The sequence below is a fragment of the Sciurus vulgaris genome, assembly GCF_902686455.1.
Source record: "Sciurus vulgaris genome assembly, chromosome: 6".
NCBI lineage: Eukaryota > Metazoa > Chordata > Mammalia > Rodentia > Sciuridae > Sciurus > Sciurus vulgaris.
In genome coordinates, this window is record NC_136466.1 from 62,621,166 (window position 1) to 62,640,118 (window position 18,953).

The window sequence follows — 18,953 nt, forward strand, 5'->3', positions numbered from 1 at the left end:
TAGGTCTGCCTGTCTATTTTGGTGCCAATACCATGTCATTTTTGTTACTATTGCTCTATAGTAGAGTTTAAGGTCTGGCATTGTGATGCCTCCTGTTTCACTCTTCTTGCTAAGGACGTTTTGGCTATTCTGGGTCTCTTATTCTTCCAAATGAATTTCATGATTGCTTTCTCTATTTCTATAAAGTGCATCATTGGGATTTTAATTGGAATTGCATTGAATTTGTATAGCACTTTAGGTAGTATGGCTATTTTGACAATATTAATTCTGCCTATCCAAGAACATGGGAGCTTTTTCCATCTTTTAAGGTTTTCTTTAATTTCTTTCTTTAATGATCTGTAGTTTTCATTGTAGAGGTCTTTCACCTCTTGTTAGATTGATTCCCAAGTATTTTCTTTTTTTTTAGGCTATTGTGAATGGGGTAATTTTCCTAATTTCTCTTTCAAATGGGATAGATTCAAACTAAAAGGATTTTTCTCAGCAAAGGACACAATCAACAATGTGAAGAGAGAGCCTACAGAGTGGGAGAAAATCTTTGCCACATGCACTTCAGATAGAGCACTAATCTCCAGAATTTATAGAGAACTAAAAAAACTTTACACCAAGAATACAAATAACCCAATCAATAAGTGGGCTAAGGAAATGAGCAGACACTTCACAGAAGAAGATCTATAAGCAATCAACAGATATATGAAAAAATGCTCAACATCTTTAGTAATAAGAGAAATGCAAATCAAAACTACCCTAAGATTTCATCTCACCCCAATTAGAATGTCTATTATCAAGAATACAAGCAACTATAGGTGTTGACGAGGATGTGGGGAAAAAGGTACACTCATACATTACTGGTGGGGTTGCAAATTAGTGTAGCCGCTCTGGAAAGAAGTATAGAGATTCCTTAGAAAACTTGGAATGGAATCACCATTTGACCCAGCTATCCTACTCTTTGGCCTATACGCAACGGACTTGAAATCAGCATACTACAGTGACACAGCCACATCAATATTTATAGCAGCTCAATTCACATTAGCTAGATTGTGGAAGCAACCTAGATGCCCTTCAGTAGGTGAATGGATAAAGAAACTGTGGTATATATACACAATAGAATATTATTCAGCCATAAAGAAGAACAAAATTATGGCTTTTTCAGGCAAATGGATAGAGTTGGAGAATATTATGCTAAATGAGATAAGCCAATTCCAAAAAACCGAAGGCCAAATGATTTCTCTGATAAGCGGATGATGATATATAACCGGGGGATGGGTAAGGCAAGAATGGAGGAAGGATGGATTGTGCAGAGGAAAATGAGGACTAGGGAGAGGATGGGGGGAAGGAAAGATAATAGAATGAGACAAGCATCATTATCCCATGTACATGTATGATTACACAAATGACGTGACTCTACTTCGTGTACAACCAGAAAAATGAAAGTTGTACCCCATTTGTGTATAATGAATCAAAAATAAAAATTAAAAAAATAAAAAAATTAAAAAAAATCAAGGATTCTTTGATAGAAGAGTAAAACTCCCAGTTTGAATTATAGAGAAACCCACCACGTCTTCAAGAGCTCTTTCAGAGACTTGGCTGAGCTCTTGAGTCAACTCCACCTGTGAGTCAACAGGCTTGCTTACAGAAAGTCCACTGTGAGAGACCATAACAAGAAATTGAAGAGACTTGGGGACAGAAGAGAGGCGTCCCCACAGAAGCATAGCTAAATGGCAGCCAATCATGACTCCATCTCCATAAATCCATCTCTAATATTTTGGAAGTTGTGTCTTTCCTGCCCATATCATGTCTTGGGAGCTCTGAGCACCTACATCTATGAATCTCTGTGTGAAGTGACTTCTTTCTGGACTGTGGAGAAGCAGCTATGACTTCTCTGCACTCCCAGGAGAAATGGGTTGACAGCCTCTGACTCAGCACACATGACTAGGCTCCTGGGAGCGGAGCAAGGGCCACTCCTGCTAGCAGCTGAGGATGAGAGTCCCTTTGACCTGGTAGGTTCTGTGTCCTCAGAGGTGTGTCCGTGGAGAGAAGAGAAACCGCATCCAGCAGAGTGAGGTGAGCTGGAGAAGAGAGCAGCCTCCCCAGAGTGACCAAGGGAGAGCACCGATTGGTACAATTAGAACCTTCAGGAGAAGGAGTCTAGATCTACAGAGGAAAGACTTAAATCAGTGGAGATTTCCCAAGGATGAAGTGGGCTAGTGACTGTCTTGGTAAAGTGGTGAGTTCCCTGTCACTGGAGAATTACAAGCAGAGGCTGGATGACAATTTAGCAAGTCCCTTCTAGCTCTGAGACCCTATACACTCCTCATCCCCAACCTGCCCCTTGCCTCCAGTGCTCACTTCATACCGGTTCTGTCCAAAAGACAGGTTGGTGGTCACTAGCTTGGAAACAATTATGTATTGGACAGGGCCATGACTCTTGAGTTCAAAATTAAGCTCCATATATTCTTTTCAATGAGCACAAAACTTTTGTTGAGAGTTTGAATCTGGGAGGTAAGCTCATAGACAATTACTGATGAAATTCTGATAATTGCCAGGCGTGATGGGGAATGCCTATAATCCCAACAACTCAGGAGGCTGAGGCAGGAGGGCCACAAGTTCAAGGCTGGCCTGGACAACTACGTGAGACACTGTCTTAAATAAAAGGTATAAAGAACTGGAGATAGTACCGGGTGTTGTGGCTCACACCTGTAATCTCAGCAGCTCAGGAGGTTGTGAGCTCACAATCAGCCTCAGCAATTTAGTGAAGCCCTAAGCAACTTACTGAGGCCCTGTCTCTAAATAAAATATAAAAATGGCTGGGGATGTCCCTGGTATCAAACCCAAAAACAAAAACAAAAAACAAAAAACAAGAAAACAGAGAACTGGGGATGTAGCTCAGTGCTTTCCTTGTATATGTGAGATACCCTAGGTGTCTCCTATACTGAAAAAAAAAAAAAAAAAATCTTACAATTGTTTGTCTTGTGATCAAACCAATTTCTCAAAAAATGTCATGCCATGGAAAGCTGTCCACAACATACCACTAAAGGTTTTTTTTTTTTTTTTTTTTTTTTTTTTTAAAGCATGGCACAGAAGATGCATGGTGTAATTCCACTGAAGTAAAACAATGTGTGTGCCTGTACCAGGTGGGGGTGAGTGTGTCTGGCAGGGGCCCCGCTGGAGGTGTCTACTGCAGACAGGCCAGGACAGAGAGTCACTGTGGAATGTCCAGGGTAGTTTCTCTGGGAACAGCAGGGGAGAGTGAGTTGCCCCATTGTCCTGGGAAGGATGCAACAAACCTCTTGCATTGCTCACCAGGGAAGAATGGTTGCGGAGGTGGAGGGAACAATGGCATAGCACAGTCCTTCCAAATCCCTGACACAGCCTGGCACAGGTTGCTGGCGGCACTGGGGAAGGCCTGCGCTGAAGGGACCTGATGATTGACCTGGAGGCTTCCCTGCTCAAGGGGGGATGTGGGCGTCCACCCCTGCACTGTGGAATTGTGAACTTGACCCACAACCGGGGAAATTACTCACTGAAATCAGCTTATCAGCTTATGCTCTGTCATTCATGTCTGTCTTTCCCCCACACAATGAATATAGGTCCAGGTGGGACTGGACACTGTACTCACTTAAGACAACCTTAAGGACTAGGGGATGCCTGCGTGTCAGAGAGAGGTGGTAAGAACCTTGGAGCTGGCAGCTGGGCTACCTTTCCAACTTCCGACTGTCACCATCACAAGGGGCTTGTATATTTGAATCCTCACAGCCAACTGGACCACACTTAACGCACCCTGAATGGTTGCAAGCAACATCCCAGTTATGTGTGAGTGTGCATGTAGTTGCAAAGGTGTGTCAAAATGTACCATTTGGAGTATGTGAATGTTCAACAAAATAAGAACAGAGGTTGTCTCTGGGTGGTGGGAATTTGGGTGATTTTGGTTTACTTCCTTATAGTTTTCTATATTTGGTTGTTTTCTTGATTTCCATTGTTTTTCACTTTTAGGAAAGAACAATTATCACTTTTCAAAAGGCATTCAACAGCTGGGCTTGGTGGCACACGCCTATAATCCCAGCTGCTCTGGAGGCTGAGGCAGGAGGATCACAAGTTCAAAGCCAGCCTCAGCAAAAGCGAGGCACTAAGCAACCCAGTGAGACCCTGTCTCTAAATAAAATAAAAATAGGGCTGGGGATGTGGCTCAGTGACCAAATCCCTTGTAGGAAAAAAAAAAAAAAAAAAAAGGCATTCAACAAGTCCTTGATAACTTACTTTGGGTTAGAACTTAGGTATAGCAAGTGTGTAAAACTGAAAATTCAATGTAGTGTTCACTGTACAATGAAGTGGTACCAGGCAGGGTCCAGATGTAGGACATAAATCATTCTTGCTCACTTAAACAGAAGAGGAATTGCTACAGGGAACTGGGTGCTCACACAGCTGGGAAGGCTGAAGAAGTGGGCTCTGGCCAGGATCCCTGAGCATGACTGCGGTAACACAGCAGAATTCTTCGGCAGGGGCAGCAGCTTCCTCTTCTGCCATCAGAAAGATAGTGTGATGGTTAGTTTTATGTGTCAACCTGATTGGACGAAATGATGCCCAGATACCCACTAAAACACAATTTCCTGTGTGTCTGTTAGGGTGTTTCTGGAAGAGATTGGCATTTCAGTCAGTAGACTGAGTAAAGAAGATCCACCTGCACCAGGGGGGTTGGACATTAGTTAATCTATTGAAGGCCTTCATAAAACAAAAAGGTGAAGGAAGAGCAAATTCTCTCTGCTCTTGACCTGGGACATCCATCTCTGGCTTCAGATATTGGATATTGGTGTTCTGGTGCCTTGATCTTTGGCCTCCAGGACTTCCACCAGTAATTCCCTTGGTTCTCAGGCCTTTGAACTTGACTGAGGACTGCATCACACTGGAGCCCTCCTGAGTCACCAGTTTTCAAATGGCATTTTGTGGGATTTCTTTTTTCTTTCTTTTCCCTCCCTCCCTCCCTCCCTCCCTCCCCCTTCCTTCCTTCCTTCCTTCCTTCCTTCCTTCCTTCCTTCCTTCCTTCCTTCCTTCCTTCCTTCCTTCCTTCCTTCCTTCCTTCCTTCCTTTCTCTCTCTCTCTCTCTCTCTCTCTCTTTCTTTCTTTCTTTTTCTTTCTTTCAATAAAACCCAGGAGTGCTTTACCACTAAGTTACATCCACAGCCCTTTATATTTTTTATTTCGAGACAGGGTCTTGCTTAGGGTCTTGCTAAATTGCTGAGGCTGGCCTTGAATTTGGGATCCTCCTGCTCTACCACCCCAGTGGCTGGGATTACAGGCCTGTGTAATCCCAGGTTATGCATGTGTAATCCCAGTTTATTTTGGGATTTCTTGACCTCCATAACCATATGAGCCAAAATACATACCTCTCTGTATTCTTTTGGTTCTTTTCTCTGGAGAACTCTGACTGATTCATGGTGGATTTAGGGAGGAGAACATGCCTGTCCACTCTCAGAACACAGTACTGTAGCCAAGGCAGGGGCTACTCCTGCCTCTGCCACATTGTTCCCTGACACCACAGAGTCAGTGATGGGTCCTACTAGTCAGCTAGGACTGCATAACAAGAATCACAGAGGTGGCTTTCAACACAGGACTGCATGGTCTCAGTGTGCTGGAGGCTGGATGTCCAAAGTCAAAGAGTTGGCAGAGTTGGCTCCTTCTAAGGCTGTGAGAAGGAAGCTGGCCAGGTTTCTTTCCCGGCTTCTCCATGGTGTGTAGGTGGTCTTTGGTGCCTGCTTGTTGACTTGTTGACACATCACTCCAGCCTTTGCCTTCATGTGTATTTGGCATTCTCCTGTGTGCATTTGTCTCCAAATTCCCTTCTCTCTCTCTCTCTCTCTTTCTCTCTTTTAATAAGGAAAACAGTCATATTGGATTAGGGACTCACTCTATTCTAACATGACTTCACCCTAACTAATTACATCTGCAAAAACCCTATTTCCAAATAAGGAAAAATTCTGAGGTGTTGGGGATTAGGATGTCAAAATATGGATTTATGGGGGCAGATGGACACGATTCAGCCTGAACGTGGTGATGGATTGTTGCTGTGGACAAACCCATGTGGCTGTTCTTGTAGCAGCTGTAGTGAGAAAGCAGGGAAACGATCTTCGTCCAGAATCCTGGGTTTGTAGATTTTGTTTTTAGGTGGGGAGATCAACCCAACACTGGGTCACTTTATCCCTGAGCTATATCCCCAGTCCCTTTTAGTTTTTTATTCTGAGACAGGATTTTGTTAATTTTCTGAGTCTGGCCTTGAACTTGTGATTCTTTGGCCTCAGTTTCTGGAGTAGCTGGGATTAGAAGTGTGTGCCATGGTGTCTGGCTAGAAACCAGTTTTAGCACACAGGAATCTGCAGTAAAGAAGTAATGAAGCCACTCTAGAGGCAGGTTGGTGTGATGCTGTGCCAAATACCTGATCTCTAATACCTTCTGCCCACCTTCCCAACCCTGGTCATTATATGGCAGCAAAATTTCATACCACTGAGCACATGAGCCTGGGGTACTAGAAATAGCAGTGTCCTCAGAAACCAGGAGATGGGCACTTGAGCCCTGGTCTTATCATTAACTGATGGGGTGATGGTGAATCAAACCTACCAGATGGACAGGAGGTCCCACCACACACAATGTGCTTACCAACCAGCAAGGCATTTGCAGTCACTACCGTACTTAGAGGCTGGTGCGATAATTGTAAATTATGTCTATCCCACCCAAATTTGTCAATTATTTCTTGCTATCTTGGGATTAGCTTGTTCTCATCCTGAGATTATTTTTAAAGCATTCATTTTAGTGGGGCCCGGTGTCACTTGTCTGTAATTCCAGCTACTTGGGAGGCTGAGGTAGGAAGATTGAAAATTTAAGGCCAATCTGTGGCAATTTAGCCAAACCCTGTCTCAAAAGGAAATGAAAAGGAATGATGATGTAGCTCAGTGAGAGAGTGCTCCTGCGTTCCATCCCCAGTTCCTTCCCCCGAAAGAATGATCAAAATAGCTGGTATGGCAGCACACATTTATAATCCCAGTGACCTGGGAGGCTGAGGCAGGAGGATCACAAGTTCAAAGCCAGCCCCAGCAATTTAGCATGTCCCTAAGCAACTCATCAAGACCCTGTCTCAAAATGAAAAATAAAAAGCCAGGGAACGTAGCTCAGCGGTTAAATGCTGCTGGGTTTCAATCTCTGGTGCATGCACACACACACACACACACAATCAAAAAATCAAAACAAAAGAGCAAAACTATAATCATCTTCTCCCAGCCATGACCAGTTTCCCGCTGCCCCCGTTTCCCTTGTCTGTGTCCTGAGTGTTGTGCTTATGCGTAACCGAAACCTAGTGCTCAGTTTTGATGCTAGATGGTTTAGAAGGAACGGGACCAAGAGGCCGCACTCTCTACACCACCATGCTACTGACTTGTTATGTGTCTGGGATCCTCAATACTCTATGAGTGACAGGGTCATTTACTCCCTGCCCACCGGCAGAGTCTGGGCAGGGCCCTGAAGGACAGTAGTGGAGGGATCATGCTGCATGGGGTTTGCTCTGAGAACTGTCTTTTGCTCATTTTCTGTTGTTAAAATGGGATCTTTCTATGTTGTCCAGATTGAACTGTTGATCCTCCAGGCTCAGCCTCCTGAGTAGCTGGGATTACAGGTGTGTGCCCCTGAGCCCAGATGCTGCTCTTTCTCAAACAAATATGTCTGAGCATCTACTGTATAGAAAGTACCGTGCTAGCAACATGGTGATTAGAAAGGGAAGTCAGACCTTTCTGATACAATTAAGGGAAGAAGTTAATACACCAAACCTCTTTTTTAGAGGAGAATGGAAACTTAATTTTCCTGGGTTCAGAACAAAAGGAAATTCATTAGCCTAAGTGATTGTGAAGTCCCTGGGAAGATGCAGCACTACGCATGGCTGGATCTAGGGACTCAGTGTTTCTGGAATCTTTCTCCTTCTGAGAATGGATTCTGGAGAATGGAAGATAGGAAAGAAGAAAGGAAGGAGGAGAGAGAAAGAGGGGGGAAGAAAGATGTCGTCTGCTGATGTGCCAGGAAGAATTACGCTACAAGGAAGACTGTTACGTGATATGTGATCTCTGTGAAGCACTCAGGATTTTGGAAGAGGGAGGAATTGATGTACTCATGCATCTGCTCATTTATTTATTCAGGTCTTAAACGGTCAACTATTCTGGGCTTTGCACTGAATGAGACCAGGTGCTCCTGAGATGAAGACCATGTTTCTGCTTTCAGGAACCTCCTGCCATTTATCAGAGAAAGCAAGTGGGAGAAAGCCAGTTACGGATTTGTATCATGTTCCAGGGATGCACAGGGCATACTGAGAGCTCATTTCTTACTGGGAGATCTGGAATTCTTTTTTGTAGGTCCTGGGGTTGGATCCCAGGGTCTAGGCAAGCATTCTACCATTGAGCTACATCCCTAGACTTAGGAAGATTTTTGGAAGCAGGTTATTAGGGACTCAGGGAAAATAGTAGGAAAGATCATTCAAAGCAAAGGAAACTGCACAGGCAAAAGCTCAAAGCCTGTATACAGAACTACTTGGAGGGTGATTGGGTGACGTAGGGTATACATTTCCTTAAACTGGGCCTCTGGTTTTTACATTTGTATAATAAAAGGGTTGGGTACCCTGCTACTGAGGAAGGGAAGGGCACGCGCATGCGCGCGCACACACACGCACACACACAGGCTGTGGCTATCTCGTCTTGGAACGGGATTTAAAGTGACCTCACGAAGGTGAGGACTTTCGGGCCCAGCTCCCAGAGGAGAACAAAAGAGAATAAAAATGATCCATGTCATACTAGGTATTACGTTATACTTTAAAACAGTATTTATTTTTTGATAGATAATACCAGTACATTTTCACCATCAGAAACATACAAATGATATGCTGTGAAGAAAAGGTTCTTCCCATACCTATCCCTTAACTCACTGGCAAGAGGCTTTGAGTTTAAAATCCTGGTCAAAGAACCCCAAACCTTTGTGATCATAAACCACTGTTCTCAAACTACAAATTTACTTAAATATATTTTTATTTTATGCTATTTAAATAATAAATCATTAAAATTAGGAGTTATTTATAAAGTCTATAGAGTGCTATAATAATAATAATATATTCCTTTAACAAAAATAAAAAAAAACAGTAAAAAAGAAAGTAGAAAAGATAAAAAAGCAAAAATTGAAGTTCCTGTATTTTTCCTAAGCCCCAAATGAAGCACTTTGGAAACCACTGATTTAGCCTTAAGAACGTGCAGAGCTGTGCTGGGGCTATAGCTCAGTGGCAGAGCTCTTGCCTACCACGTGTGAGGCACTGGGTTCGATCCTTAGCACCGCATAAAAATAAATATAGGTATCGCAGGGCTGTGCTCAGGACTAGGGGCTGCATGCGTGTGTGTGTGCGCACGCACACACGCACGATTGTGCATGTGGTACTTGGGCGGGATGGAGCTGCTGTGAGAGCTGGTAGACTTGGGACACTGCAGACTTGGGACACTGCAAAGGCTGTGTGGGGTTCCTTGAGTGGTGGAGACCTGAGCTGAGCTTGCAATGGAACCCTGAATAAGGATGGGGATGCACTTTGTGGCAGATGGACTGGACCTTCAGCGTTTAGGCATGACAACTTGGCTGCAAGGGGGCAGGGAAACTTTCACCTTCATGAGGACCCCACTTTCCTGCTCCAGTCCCCACCCCTGCCTCCTTGAACAAGGGTCTTAATTATAGGTGGACATGAAGTTGGAGCCAGGCCCCTCACTCACTTTTTCTCAATGAGGGGAGAGTCACTAATCTTGGCTGCTAATGTAGGGGAATTCAATATGACATGGACAGCGAGAATAAAATGACGATTATTTCTCTTCTATCTTACCTTTTTTTTGGTGGTACTGAGGATTGAACCCAGGGTTGCTTTACCACCAAGCTACACCCCTGCTCCAAGTCCTTTGTCTTTTTTATTTTGAGACAGGGTCTTGCTAAGTTGCTTAGGGCTTCATTAACTTGCTGAGGCTGGCCTTGAATTTGCAAATCTGCTTCAGCCTCCCAAGTCCCTGGGATGACAGGTTTGCAGCACCACACCTGGCCATGATGATTATTTCTCTTAGAAATTGTTCTTATAAATTGTTCTTATTTGCCTTAGAACAAATTGACATTTGCTACCCATGTATGAAATGGTTATGCCAACAGAGGGAAGTTGTTGGAGATTATTTCCAACTGGGAGCGACCTGGTTAGTGGAATTATGGAAAAATCATTGTAATACCCCTTCTGGGCCCCGACTTTTCCTGTCCTCTTTCCCTTGTGCTGCAAAGTCACCCTCCCTGCCCACATCTCCCTGACCCTCCTCAGCCGTTCCCCAGGACAGCTGGCTCACTCCAAGCCTTTGCAAACCACCCAGGACTGTTAAACAGATCCTATAATTAGACGCCAGGTTTCCTAAACGAAGTGAAAAATGTAACGTTACCCTCTGTTTGTTCACTGGATGCTCAGCTCATGTCCCATGACCCAGAGGAGCTGTGACCTTGGGTTTCCAAGAAGCCTTAATAAGGTAATGTTTATAAGGCTCTTAGCTTTACAACTCCACTGGAGTACAATTCTGTGAAACAAAGACAAGCTGTAATTCCAAGATGATCCCCTCCTCCTGAAGGGGGAGAATGTGGCTCCCTCAGGTGGTTCACAGAAAGCCCCAAGACTGGAAGTAAAGAAAGTGGGTTCTGACCCCGGCTCCACACCGGATTGCTGTGTGACGTTGGTCTGTCTCCTTCCCTCTCTGGACTTATGTTGGGCATTGTTTGAAAGGGCTTTTCCAGCTCTGACGTTCTACAGGTGATTTCTTTGTCTACCATCGAGCTTTATCTCAAGCAAGGATTGTTTTCCAGATTCCATCTTTCTTCTTTAGACTTTTCAAAAGGAGTTGATAAAATTTGAACTGCATAGGTCTAGTCTGGGGTTGGAAGAACGCACAGATACTCCTTTTCTTTTCTCTTTTTTGGGGGAGGGTATTGGGGATTGAACCCAGGGGTACTTAATCACTGAGACACCTCCCCAGTCCTTTTTTGTATTTTATTTTGAGACAGGTCTTACTGAACTGCTACAGGCCTTGCTAAGTGGCTGAGGCTGGCTTTGAACTCATGATCCTCCTGCCTCAGCCTCCTGATCTGCTGGCATTACAAGTGTGCACCACAGTGCTTGGTAGATACTCCTTTATCTGCCTCAGTTTTCAACCCCTGAGGGCCTCTCTCATGAGATAAAATGCATAAAAAATAATACATAAATGACTAGTGGAAATAAAACTGTTGAACATGAGGACCTGCAGTCGCCCTGTCTGGAGATGGCTGCACCACATGTGCTCGTCACATTAGGCCAACATCATCGGAACTGACCCCGTGCTCTTCCTATGAACCAGACTCCGTGTTAAGGGTTTATGCCCATCCTCAGCCTCCCAGCAAACCAGTGAGGCAGGTCCTTTATCATTAGTTTCTCATTTAATAGATGAGATACTGATAATTAAGAGATGAAAGAGACAGTCACAGTGGCTCATACTTGTTATCCTGGTTGACTTGGGCTGCAGCAAGAGGATCACAAGTTCAAGGCCAGTCTGGGCAACTTAATGAGACCCTGTCTCAAAATAAAAAAATAAAAATAAAAAGGGCTTGGAATGTAGCTCAAATTTACCAGGAGGAAGCATGTGGTTGGAGTAGAGATTGCAGAACCCACCCTTGACCTCTGTAGATCTGCTGCACCGCCTGTAGCAACGTTACGATGCATCTTCCATCTCTGTGGCCCTGCACCATTCTGAGGACAGTGCACGACCTGCCAGCCCACACAGGACATGTAGCATGGGTGGTAAGGACACCTTTGCTGGGCTGAGCCCCCTAGATTTGAGGGTTGCTTGTTGCTGCAGCAGAACTTGGTCTGTCTCGACTTGACATTGTTTGCCATGGTCAAAGGGAGCAGCTTTGGGCTATCTATTCTCAGAGAGCCAATTTGCAGCCAGCAGAAGGAAGGAGCAGGACCATTTAAAGCCATCACTAAAAACCCCAGCAATATTTAATAGGAGTCTCATGCAGAAGCCAGCAAAATACTCCTGGTGAGCCCGTGGAGCTCAAGAGTGAGAGAAGTGGTTCATGGACTGAGAAGGTTTGTAAGTGATTCTGGAAAGCCAGCTCTGGGTTTGGGATAGTGGGATGCAGTACAAGGGAATCTCAGTATGGAAGACAAAAGTTTTGAACATAGCTGTGTGAGTCAGACTGAGGGCCAACAATCCTCATTTTTTTCCAAGCTCACAGTCCTGGGGAGAAGAAGATTAAGGTCAGCCTGACCCCACCAATCTCTTCAGAGCCAACTCAGAAAGCGTGTCCCTCTGGCACAAAGCCCTCTCGCCAGACACATTCCCTGGGATGTAACTTTGTGCATAGGGCTGGGTGGCCATGACTGCAATGACTTGACTGGCCTTTGGTCCTAACCACTCTGACCACACCAAACCAGCTCTAACCACTGCCCTTTATAATGCTCGTTAACTCTCCCCAAGGTGGGGCAAAGGTTAGGGTAGCTGGTGGCCAAAAGTGACGTGGGGACCTAGTCTTTCATCCCAAACTCAGTCCCTTTTTCGCTCGCTGCGTGAGGAAGATCCTGGGCAGATTATTTTCCTTCACAGGCCCTCTTTCCTCTTTTGGAATAGCTTCATATCCATAGGGTTGACTCGTGGAGTACATTGTTTCCTGTACTGTAGAGTATCCGCACGTGAGGAGTATCACGCTTGTCAGCAGGCGGTCGTTGCCAGCCTCTGCCTGGGCCGTGGCTGGAGCCATGAAGCTGCCTCTAACACTGGAGCAGTTCTCGAGGCTTCTTTCCTGGGAACTGGACTTTGGAAATGGTCAGATTCCACACTAGTCGTTTCCTCCTCTTTCCTCACAATATTTATGAGAACTGACCTTCCAATGGAAATTTGGCAAGATTCCATATTCTGGAGACATTGTACCTTCCTCCACATGCCCTGAGGGCCAAGGTCATGGGCTTCCCAGAAGATGTAGCAGTTCCCACGAATGCAGAAGGTACAGAGGACTGAGGGGAGGGGGACAGCAAGAGTCCCAGAGCTGCAGGTTGGTCCTGAAGTTATCACTACGTCATATCCCCCATCCTTCGCGAGAAAGCAAGCTCAGGAACTTGTATCCCCATTGCCTAGAACAGTGTAGGTTCAAGTAGGTGCTCAATATATATTTTTAAGGGAAGTGAATGGACCCCTTCAAGAGCTCTAAGAGGTGCTTCACAGCCCGTAGGCCAACGCCCTGTCGTGACTCACAGACACTGAGGGAGCACACTAGGCAGGGGCTGCCACTGGGGCTGCTGCTCAACACTGTGCCCTCACAGGTCCAGGCCTCCTGCAGGGAGGCCAGGGTCAGGAGTTATGGAAGCCTTGAGGGCTTAGGTGTTTTCCGGCGTTGAGAGAATGGGGACAGAGACCTTGGCTATGGCCATCACGGCTCCTTGCTCAAGGGTGATAGAATGTGTCTCAGAGCTGCTGCTTGTCCCCCAAGTGGTGGTCATGAGTAACCCTCACAGTGTCCTTCGGCAAGTGCTGCTCTGGTCATGCTGGTCCCAGACTCCCTGGCCAGGTGCTGAGACGTACATCTGAGAATGAGGCATGTTGGCAGCCTGGAGCTCGCTCCTTCCAGGGCAGTCCATTCTATTCCTGGGCAGCTCTGGCAGCTGGAAGGTTCTCAAATTGAACTGTAGCTCTCTTTCCATGGCTCTTCAAAACAATAACCAAACAAAACACACATATTCAAGATACCTTCCACAAATTCACACACGGATATTCAACCAAACAACCATAGTCAAAACAGCACCATCTGAGCCTGTAACAGAAGCGAGCATGCAAGGCCCACTTGACAAGCACCTCAGCCTCAGTGTGGTGTTCAGGGCACAGGCCTTGGGACCCGCGCTGCAGAAGCCAGTACTGGTGCCCCACCGGGCCTGGCCCCCAGACTCCCCTCCTGACAGCAGCCAGGGCCTGAAGGTAACATTTCTCATGCTGTCTGTCCTTTTATGTCCTTCTGCTGGAAGGTGGGGCCTCCTATCCCACATAGACACAGACCTACCCAGCGAAAGGAGGGGCTGACAGCTTTGGGGGGAAAGTCAGGATTCTGGATCTTGTAAATCCAGACGTCCTGTAAACTCTGACCAGAGTATAAACATCCCCTGGGACTGAAGGGAGGATGTGCTGGTGGGCAGGGGGCCCGGCGCCTCAGCTGCCCTCGGGACAGGCTGTTTATTCCATGTCTCTCACCAGCTCCCTCTGGCTTCTTCCTGTCCTAGGTGAAGCCAGGCAGGACAGCACCACATGGGGCCTGAGGCCGGACAGATCTGGACCTGGGTCTCAATGCTGGAAGGGAACTTACTTTTAAAGCCCAAGAAGCCCAACCCTTCCCTCACAGTGCTCCGACTGGTGTTCTGGCCTCTGCTGAAACTCATGGGCTCATGGGCGCTCACTCCTTCCAGGGCAGTCCGTTCCATTCCCGGGCAGCTCTGGCAGCTGGAAGGTTCTTGAATTGAACTGACTAGAATTGTCTGTGCCACTTGATTGGGCAGAACTAAGAATAATACGAACAACTAAACAAGAGTGGGGTCATTCACTGAGCGACCACCCTGTGCCAGGCAGTTTACAAGGCCTTGTGACATCACCTTTTGAGGCCTAGACTCAGGGAGGTTAGGTCACTTGTCCAAGGTGACTCTGCTGCTAAGTGGCAGGGCTGGGATGCAGGCCACTCTGGGTGGAAGTCTGTGCATTAAATATTAGTCTAAACTGGCTCCTCACAAAATCGAAGAACAAAAATAGCACCAATACCCACCAAAATACCACACCACGAACACAGGCATACATAAAACCAAACCAGATTACAATAAAAATAGCCTGAACTGGTCAAGTAGTAGATATCTTCATGTAAAAATGGAATGTGTGTTCTAGAAAGGAGTGATCTCCCCAGACTGAAGGGAATATCCAGTCAAGACCTTTTAGAGGAGTCCCTGCCCTGGCAGGGCCTGCAGGAGGCACCCCTGCTTCTGCTGGTCTGTGGTGAGGAGTGTTAATGGGGTACTGGATTCAGTGTTGGGTCCGTCTGCAACCCGGAAGCACTTGGCGTCTTCACGGCTGGATACGAGCAGAAGAGTGGTCTCGGCACTGTCCCCAGAGAGCCCTGCCCCAGCTCACTTCCTTGACTGCCCCCTGTGCCTGGCCTGGGCAGAGGGTCCCTCTGCACATTTCGGGGGCCGCCCATTCACCCAGGCCTTTCCCTTTCTGAGAACTGGGAGCTAGCTGGCTGGGACTGTTCCCACCAACAATGTTCCCGTCCAGGGAGCTTAAAATAGCCCCCTTGGCTGGGGCTCTGGAGTGAGCAGTGAGGCAGGCATTTGTGCAAATATGGGCCTGGAAGAAAGACTTCTACCCAGGAGGGAGGGCGGGCGGCATGGCAGAGGAGCCAGGACCTCCTGGGGGATGTGCCTTCCTGGCCGCAGTCAGCAAAAGGCGTCTGCTAGTCGCCTCCCGCCTCCCCAACCTTACTGGGTCCACTTGGGCAAGGTTTTACACCAAACCCCTCAGGTCCTCCTGGTCAACTGAGCTCCAGGGTGGGCCCACTGATAGAGGTCTCTGCATTTTTCCACTGGCTCTAGCCTCTTCCCCACCTATCTCATAATGCCCTTCCTACCTAAGAACACTCCAGAAGCATCCTTGAAGGCCACTGACGAAGCTACCATTGATTGGTCACTCACTTTTTCCAGGTACTTGAATATGCATCATCTCCTTTGATCCTTGCAATAATCAAGTGAGAAACCAGTTGTTATTATTTACCTTTTTTTGGTGGTGCTGGGGACTGAACCCAGGGCCTTACATATATTAGGCAGGTGATCTACCACTGAGCTACATCCCTAGGCCCAAGAACATGTTGTTATTAACTTCACTGAGTAGAGGAAATGAAGGTTCTGAGAAGTCAAGTAACTTTCCCAAGGTCACACAGCTATGAGCGGGTAGGGACAGTACTGAGACTCAGGTCTGTTAACCTGAGGATGCTGAACACCCCACACCTCCACCAGGGCTGCACCTTCTTCTCTGGGTTCCCACTGCTCTGGCCTCTCACCCTTCATCCTGGATTATCATCTCATATTAGAGTCGGTTTGATTTAATGTATCAGTATTTAGTGAGTCCTTTCTACATGCCAGAAATGCTGTGGCTGTGGGGTCCACAAATTAGGGAGGGGCTGTCAGACTCTCCTCCACTCCCCAGGACTACAACTTGGCCTTGGGCTTAGTGAACTCCTGAACTTGCAGGATCAAGGGTGATTGAGGATGTTGGGGAAGGTGGTCATTCTCAATGGCCAGTGGACCTGTGGGATAGCCTTCCCTTCTGGCTGCAATGCCCACGGCAGGGAACAGCCGGTGCAGGGGCAAACTTGCTTGCATATTCTGGGACTTTGGGCAGGTGATTAAGTAAGTTTCTGAACCTCACTTTCAAACCCAAGTCATAATTTTAGGATGAACTAGAGCACATGTCCCCCGACAGAGCCTTTGGGAAAATTTAAAGAGCGAACACACGTGAAGGAGTCAGCTCGGTGCCTGGTGGACAGTAGGTGGATATTAAGCAGCAAGTGTTATTACTGCTAGTTACTTTCTGAGGGTCATGGTGTGCAGGTGCCAAATACTGAGGGCCTAAGCACAGCAAATGCTCAAAGTAAAGGGAATCACTCACTCAGCAAGCACCCTGGCTGGCCGTGTCCTTCCTGCTCTGATGCGGGAGCTGGTCCTCATCTGCAGTAGGGCCCCTAGGGAAGCCATGGCCAGGCACAGGGCACCTACCCTCTAGCTCATTTCCTCATTTTCAGCTCCAGGGCCCAGTCTAGGCTACAGAGACGAGTCGGCTGACTGGGAAGTTCCACCAGGGTGTGCAGCCCTCTGGGGCTGTCTGGCTTTCTGGTGGCGCCACCTGGTGGTGAGTGCTGCATTGCTCCTGGAGAAGCTTGGAGCAAACAGCCTCTCAGGAACACACACTGCTCACCCATTCACCACAATTCCTTCCCTGGCACATACTGTCCACCTCCTGTGCCTCAAGAGCAAGGAGCCCAGCCTCCGATGAGAAACTCTGGTTCCCATGTCCTCTCAGGCCTGGCACTGGCCTCTGGGGCTGGGTCCCATGGCCTGTCATTGTTCACACTCAGGACTTCTCTAAGGGAAGTTGATCCTTTAACGATTTCTCAAAGCCAAGGCTGGAGGAAGAGACTCTTTCCTGGCCTGAGATGGCCCAGAACTGGGAAGTCCAGTGATAATCCTGGGCACGTGTCTGGGAACCCGTGGTGAGGGGTCTGTGCCCCAGAAGTACTGACCTAGTTCTTTGACCCCCTCTAGACCAGCAAGGAGGCCCAGCCTGGCCCAGAGCTGTTGATAGGGAGGAGAAGTGAATAAAATTAGCAGACTAGGTCTGTACCCAGCTCTGCACAGACATACCGTGTGATCCTGGGCAAGGCCTTCCCTCCTGTAGTAAAGTGGGTAGAAGGAGCTGGATGAAGGGTGAGGATGCCTGTAGCTCCCAGACCAGGATCATGTTAAATGCAGATTCCTAGATGGGCGCAGTGGTGCACACCTGTAATCCTAGTGACTCGGGACGCTGAGGCAGGAGGATAGTGAGTTCAAAGCCAGCCTCAGCAATAGTGAGTTGCTAAGCAACTCAGTGGGACCCTGTCTCTAAATCAAATACAAAATAGGGCTGGGGATGTGGCTCAGTGGTTGAGTGCCCCTGAGTTCAATCCCCAGTACCTCCCCCCAAAAATGCAGATTCCTGGGTCTCCTACGTCAGAATCTCCAGGCTGGGACCCTGGAATCTCTATTAACAGACACTGCAGCTGAGTGCTGGGGAGGCTACTGGGTCCTGGCTTTGGAAGGCAGAATTAAAGGCTGTGTATTTCAGCAGGTAAGGAGACTGGGGGCTTCAGGGGTCATGAAATGCAGAGGAACTCCGGGACCCTGTACGCATCTTTCAATTTCCCTACCTTTATGTGGATACCGGAGGGGTCTCCCAGCTGCATGCTTACGGGACCCTGAGAGGGGTAGTAAAGAATACAACCAGGATGCCTCCTTTGCCCACTCAGGTTAGTCCTTTCGTTTGTTCAAAGGACAGTGGCAGAGGGACTGGGACAGCCAGGGCTGGGGGTGGGGGGCCTTGTTGCCCAAGGAGGTGTTTTCAGAGTCTCCCTCCCTCTGGAGTTTCCAACGACAGAACAGAGCCCTGTCTAGTATTTGACCAAATATGGTGGTATCTCTCGAAGGGCTGGAGCCCCAGCCAGCTTCTCAGTTATGCTGTGGAAACCTGCCCTGGACAGATTAATCTTGTGACATTCAGGAGTGCTTCTTGCTCTGCCTTCTTCTCCTCACCAAATTCTGTAAATGGCCAAGACGGGCCCTCAGCAAGACAGGGCAGTGTTGGCAGTCTGTCCCAGTGGACTTCCCCGTGTTCTTCTGTGTGGGTTTGCTCGCTCGCTCACATTCACCTGGCCCATTCCCTCCAGATGAGAGAACTTGGCATGTGAGTCCAGGACCTGGGGACTCTGGAGTCACCTGAACTCATGAAATTGTGGCCTGAATATGGGAGAACTCTAGCTCTCTCAGCCAGGAGGGTGGGCCAGAAGGTCGGAAGGCAGTTGGTAATAAAAACCATGCCAGCTCTAATGCTAATCAGAACAGCTAATGTTTATAATCATAGTCATGAAATCACTTTATAATAATATTTTTTATTGAGCACTTACTATGTTCCAGGCTCTGTGCCAGCTATTTAACATGGATTATTTCCATGAGATAGATGCTCTGATTATTCCCATTTGAGAGATGTGGGAACTGAGGCTCAGAAAGATTTCAGGGAGGAATCTCCAGGTCACTGTCTCTTCTTGGGAATAACTCCCATTTTACA

At 47.2% G+C, this 18,953-nt stretch overlaps 1 protein-coding gene and 1 long non-coding RNA gene across 6 annotated transcripts in view; one reads left to right on the forward strand and one right to left on the reverse strand.

Annotated features, from left to right (window-relative positions):
- Positions 1-18,953, forward strand: part of IL17B (interleukin 17B) — a 44,328-nt gene that overhangs the window by 19,460 nt on the left and 5,915 nt on the right. Inside the window, exon 2 of one of the 5 annotated variants that reach the window (XM_079144791.1) lies at positions 3,069-3,810. The exons of 1 other annotated variant lie outside the window; for it this stretch is intronic. The gene's annotated coding sequence lies outside the window, so the exon portion shown is untranslated. 3 more of the 5 variants (XM_079144792.1, XM_079144793.1, XM_079144794.1) reach the window with 3 other exon arrangements.
- On the reverse strand, positions 391-2,198 carry LOC306664103. Its single transcript, XR_013764647.1, has 2 exons — positions 2,098-2,198; positions 391-2,011 (listed from the first exon to the last, which is right to left on the reverse strand). It is a non-coding gene; the product is annotated as an uncharacterized lncRNA (long non-coding RNA).